We start from the raw sequence: 6,320 nt of genomic DNA on the forward strand, positions 1-6,320 counted from the left end.
TTTAAAAAAACAAGCAAAACAAACCAAAAATGACAATTTCGTAATAACACTGGAGTGAGATAGATGATCACTCAGGTAGTGTGAGGATGAGAAAGAGGAAGCATGTATTGATAGATTGGAATGATAAGTAGTCAGTGCCTAAGTACTGAGCTCTGTGTCTCTAAAAAAGTAACTTTGTTGATTTTAGAGGTCCCGGCTCCTCTATCCATGGGATTTTTCAGGTGAGAATACTGGAGTGGGATGCCATTCTCTTCTCCAGGGGATCTTCCCAACCCAAGGATCAAACCTGCGTCTCTTGCATTGCAGGCAGATTCTTTAGGGACCAAGCCACTAGGGAAGCCCTTAACATCCTTCAGCTGTCTTATTCTGTAACCCCAAGCAGCTGTTACTCTAATAAAACAAAAAGTACCCGCAGATTGCAATTTAAAAGATAAAATTCATTTACCAATAAATAAGGGAGTTTTTTTGGAATATACAGGTATCATAAAAATTAGGTTACCACAATATTCTTAAATGTGAGATTGTCTCAGGGTAAGGGGAAAATTGAATATTTCCTGAGTGATTTTCTAAGAGAACCAACTAGCCTGCTATGATACATGGAAACTAAGAGTTCAACTCATTATGAAACCCCTTGTCACACAGCATTGTTGTTGGTCAGTCGCTCAGTTGTGTCCGACTCTTTGCAAACCCATGGACTGCAGCATGTCAGGCTTCCCTGTCCTTCACTGTCTCCTAGAATTTGCTCAAACTCATGACTACTGAGTCAGTGATGCTATCCAACCATTTCATCCTCTGTTTTCCCTTTCTCCTCCTGCCTTCAATCTTTCCCAGCATCAGGGTCTTTTCCAATGAGTTGGCTCTTCCCATTAGGTGGCCAAATTATTGGAGCTTCAGCATCAGTCCAATGAATATGCAGTGCTGATTTCTTTTAGAACTGGTTGGTTTGATCTTGCTATCCAAGGGACTTCCAAGAGTCTTCTCCAGCATCACAATTCAAAGGCATCAATTCTTCTGTGCTCAACCTTTTTTATTGTCCAGCTCTCACATTCATATATGACTACTGGAAAAACCATAGCCTTGATTAGACGAACCTTTGTTGGCAAAGTAATGTCTCTGCTTTTTAATATGCTGTCTAGATTGGTCATAACTTTTCTTCCAAGGAGCAAGTGTCTTTTAGTTTCATGGGTGCAGTCAACTTCCACAGTGATTTTGGAGCCCAAGAAAATAAAGTCTGTCACTGTTTCCACTTTTTCCCCAGCTATTTTCCATGAAATGGTGGGACTGGATGCCACAATCTTTGTTTTTTGAATGTTGAGCTTAAAGCCAACTTTTTCACTCTCTTCATCAAGAGACTCTTTAATTGCTCTTCACTTTCTGCCATAAGGGTGGTGTCATCTACATATCTGAGGTTATTGATATTTCTCCTGGCAGTCTTGATTCTAGTTTGTGCTTCGTCCAGCCCAGCATTTCTCCTGATGTACTCTGCATATAAGTTAAACAAACAGGGTGACAACATACAGCTTTGACATACTCCTTTCCCAATTTAGAAGCAGTCTGTTGTTCCATGTCCAGTTCTAACTGTTGCTTCTTGACAGGATGAGTGTTTTAGCCTAGTTCAGGACACAACAAGCATGGAATATGAGTAGGGTAGTTTTTATTTTTTATTTTTTTTTGACTTTTATTGTTTTTTTTTGATGAGTTGTTTAATAGATAAATTTCTTTTTTTTATTAAATTTTTATTTTTACTTTATTTTACTTTACAGTACTGTATTGGTTTTGCCATACATTGACATGAATCCACCACGGGTGTACCTGAGTTCCCAAACAGGAACCCCCCTCCCACCTCCCACCCCATATCATCTCTCTGGATCATCCCCATGCACCAGCCCCAAGCATCCTGTATCCTGCATCGAACATAGACTGGCGATTCATTTCTTAATAGATTAGGAAGAAAGGTAGAATCATTGAAAGATGCAAAACGAAAATGTAGAGAAACAATCCATCAGTATCTGAAAGACTAATTTAAATTTGCACTAGCCAACATTTAAGAATCAACTGTTTAGGCTTTCATTTTCTGTAAGTGGGCTGGATTGCCTGGTGGCAGGTCAAAATTGTAAATACCAAGCCTGCACCTCCAAACCATTCTAAGGCTGCCAGAGCCTGAATGCTTAATTTATGGTTAACACATGATTAAATGTTAAATGGCAGTCAGAGGGACTTTCTGAGATTATCTGATTAGCTTTTAGCACCCAGAGATCTCTTCTCAGTGGAATTTGTGTTCTGTAATTAAGACCCAGTAGTATAAATGTCTGGTGGAGAATTTTGATTCATGTACGAACACCACACTCACCAAGGGCAAGTTGTCAGCATTTAAGAAAGGATTTGAATATCTAGTGAGTTTTTTTGAAGAAAACCTTTCATTATTATTAATTATATAAAATTTAATGTCTGATCTTGGGACTATAAATAAAATGTCTTCATTTTGTTGTTTTAAAAAGTAGAACATTAAAATGCATTTGATTATTTTAAAATGACTGGTTTTAAGTAGATGTGTGTTTATGCCTGGCTCCAGTCACTATTGAGCTATTCTAGGAATGCATTATGTCAGAAACCTCCAAGTTTGAATGATCAAAACTAGAATATATAACTGGAGTTAATTTTGACATAATTTATTTGGATTTTACATACGAGAATTTACCTATCAGGAATTAGATATTTCGGTTGTGTAACAACTAAATTATAAATTTCAAAGGTAAAAAAATACCGAAAGTTTCCTTTCTGTATGTTGTTATCAAAACATATTTTTAAGATGTTTGTAGCCTTCCTTGAAGAGAATTTTATGGGTAAGCAAAGTTCTGCTTGTCTTTTTTTCTGAATGATTTTTTCTGAATGATTAATGTTGCCATATATTGTATGTCATAAAGAAGGCTGCTTTATCAGATGTTCATATACAGAGCCCTGTGTGGAATTCATTTGGGACATAATTATTTGTTCAGCTCCTGTAGTTTACAGATGAAATAACTAAAGCCTGTATTTATTTAGTGACAGATGCAAAAGGCATAACAACAAAGTTCTGAGTTTTATCCCTACTGTCTTACTTCTCCATGGTAAGAGTGGATCTCTCAAATGTTCTAGTAAACAATATCTTTTGATAAATGTATACTAATCTTCTAAATTAGTTGTTCAGGTTAAGTCTCTTTGAAATTCAAAAGTGAGTATCAAGCCATGGGTTTTCTGTTAGATGACACATATACCACAATCATTTCAAATTATTTTTTGTCATAAAATAGAGCTTAAGCAGCTTTTCAGTTAAAAGAAAATGAATTATTTATTAAGGAGATGGTATATTTTTATGAGATGACTCATGAAAGCCTTGGTTTAAATAATATATGTGCTATACCTTTTTTAAAAGTAAAAGGAGAATAAGTTGCCTATAAATATATAAACAATAAACTGCCTTCAAGATACTTCTCTATTTTGTGCTTTTCCCCTTTCAATTGAATCTGTAATAATACAATTCTGTTATGTTCCTAAATATATCTGCTTGAAGAACAATCCTTTCTTAATCATCTCCCTTGCAGGAACATGTATTAACACATATTGACAGGTTTGTAGGCTGGAGCATTGCCATATGACCTTTCTGTAGTACACAGAATCTTGGATGTTGGCCAGTGGGTGTTAGTTTGAAAAGAAGGCAAAGAAAAGCATTTAACTTTTCAAGTTAAAGCAAAAAAAGCTTTATGTTTCAAGGAGGTCAGAACAGTCAACCAAAACACTGATGTGTGAACTTGCCACCAACATTCTTTGTTCATCAATACAATAACCTATTTCCAAAATATTAAAATAATATCTGAAAAATACTTTACTAGACAGATCACTTGCCTTTATCATCTTTAATATGATCGTGATTTCTCAGTTCTTTCCGTGAGACTTCTAAATCACTTCATACTTTCACAAATCTTACCAACATTATTCCACAGAAAAAATTGTTACATTCTCTTGCCACTGTTTGGTAAAAGTTGATAATTTAGTTCCTAGGTTAATAAGTTAATTCCTTCTTTCTCTAAAAAGAATTCTTTCAAAATCCTCAAATGTTTTTTTTATTTTTGCCAATTAAAATTTTTCTTGTTCTAAATTTATGAACTTGCTTTTCTTTTTCCAGGATGCTAATTATCTTCTCTTTTGAAGTTGTAGCCTAATAACCAGTTAATTTTGTTCTAAAATTTTAGGAATGCGTTGTTCTTGGAATAGTCTTGGGTTTGTGCAAAGCACAGGTGGATAAAGTGTAGACCTCATGCTGTTGCTGCTTCTGTTACTGCGCTTAAACAGAAATACTAAATACAGCAGTTAGAAAAAAGCCATCAAATAAAGATGAATAATTAAAATTATCAAAAGTTTATAAAACTTAGTAAGCTTTGTAAATGATATAAAAATGACTAAATTCCTACTTTAATTCAAAATATGCTCACACTAGTTATAATAAAACACCAGACTTTTTTTTTTTTTTTTTTTTTAGCACAGTCTTTGTTCTTGGCCAGAGTGCAATATGAGTTGTCCTTTAACCCCATCCATAAGGACGTGAATACAGGAACATAAAAGGAATCTGATGAAGGATATTAAAGTGAGTTACCTTAAGGGATCTAAATTGTATTTGCTTATTCATGATTCTGTGCCAAATAAAAAAGAGATAACAATTAAACATCCAAGAAAACTGTGTTTGCAGATATTAACCTTAGAAGAAAAGATGTACATTTAGAGTATATACTAAAACTCCCTATATTTCTGCATATAGCCTGTAAAGCAAAATTCACAAAAACAATACCTAAAATAGCCATCTTCCCTGGTGGCTCAGATGGTAAAGCATCTGCCTACAATGCAGGAGACCCAGGTTTGATCCCTGGGTTGGGAAGATCTCCTGGAGAAGGAAATGGCAACCCACTCCAGTACTCTTGCCTGGAAAATCCCATGGACAGAAGAGCATTGTAGGCTATAGTCCATGGGGTCACAAACAGTCAGACACAACTGAGCGACTCTACATACCTAAAATAATTTTATACATTATTAACATCACTACTCTAGTGGAACAGAACTTATTTCAGAGTATACTTTTCTTTCTTCCCTTCTCTTCTCCATGAACGTGTCCTTTCCCCCCATCTCCCTTTTCTTTTTATCCTTGTCTTTCATATTTTCCTCACTCTGTCTTCACTTTTCTGATTTCCTTCTCCATGCCTCTTTCCTTTCTCCCCTCCAAAGACTCATCACTTCCTCTCAGAGTCCTACTTCAAACTAAGAATTGTCATCTCCAGATAGGTACATAAATAGATGCAAAATTCTACAATTTTTTTTGGAATTTCTCTAAGATCAGTCAGTTCTTGGATTTGTTAGCATAAAGCTGGGACATTCACTGAACAGATGTCAGTTAGATTTCTAGTGAATTCCCTGCAGCTTCCAGATTCTCTTTCCTCTTAAAAAAAAACTTAGAAACGGACTTTATTGGATAGTTCACTAAAAAGGAAGATAAAAAGGATTATCAATTATAAAAGGATTATCAATTATAAAAAGATGTTCCATGTTCCTTGTGACTAAAGAAATGCAAAAGAAACCATTAGTAAGGTGCATTTTAAATATCCAGTATCAACTGTATATCTTTAAGCAATAGTTAGATTTAAAAAGAAGAAAAAAGTAACTTCAGTTTTTATAAGTATTCTTGACATAAAGTACTGCTGTTGGAACAACTGACTTTTATATCTCCCCAAAGTTATGTTGAAATCTAATCCTCAGTGTGTTGGTATTAGGGATGTGGGACTTTGGAGAGGTGGTTAGGTCATGAGGATCAAGTTGTTAGGAATGGGATTAGTGCCCTTATAAAAGAGACCCCAGAAATCTCCCTTGTGTCTTCCACCATGTGAGGACACTGGGAGGAGAGACACATCTATGAACCAGGAAGCGGATTCTCACCAGACACTGAATCTCCTGGTGCTTTGATCTTGGACTTCCTAGCCTTCAGAACTATGAGAAATAAACATTTGTTGTTTATAATCCAGTTTATGGTATTTGTTTTATATCAGCCCAAATGGACTAAGATGGGCTTCCCTTGTGGCTAAACTGGTAAAATATCCATCTGCAATGTGGGAGACCTGGGTTCACTCCCTGGGTTAGGAAGATCCCCTGAAGAAGTGAAAGGCTACCCACTCCAATATTCTGGCCTGGAGAATTCCATGGACTGTAGTCCATGGTGTCACAAAGAATCGGACACAACTGAGTGACTTTCATTTTCTTTCTTTCAGATGGACTAAGACAAGTTCTTTAGTACATATAAA

General features: G+C 35.6%; 1 non-coding gene across 1 annotated transcript; it reads left to right on the plus strand.

Moving 5' to 3' along the window:
- The first annotated feature begins 4,837 nt into the window (after positions 1 to 4,837).
- On the plus strand, positions 4,838 to 4,909 carry TRNAC-ACA. The gene has a single exon. It is a non-coding gene; the product is annotated as a tRNA-Cys (tRNA).
- The last annotated feature ends 1,411 nt before the right edge of the window (positions 4,910 to 6,320 follow it).

This window comes from Oryx dammah, unplaced genomic scaffold (genome assembly GCF_014754425.2).
Source record: "Oryx dammah isolate SB20612 unplaced genomic scaffold, SCBI_Odam_1.1 HiC_scaffold_3, whole genome shotgun sequence".
Classification (NCBI taxonomy): domain Eukaryota; kingdom Metazoa; phylum Chordata; class Mammalia; order Artiodactyla; family Bovidae; genus Oryx; species Oryx dammah.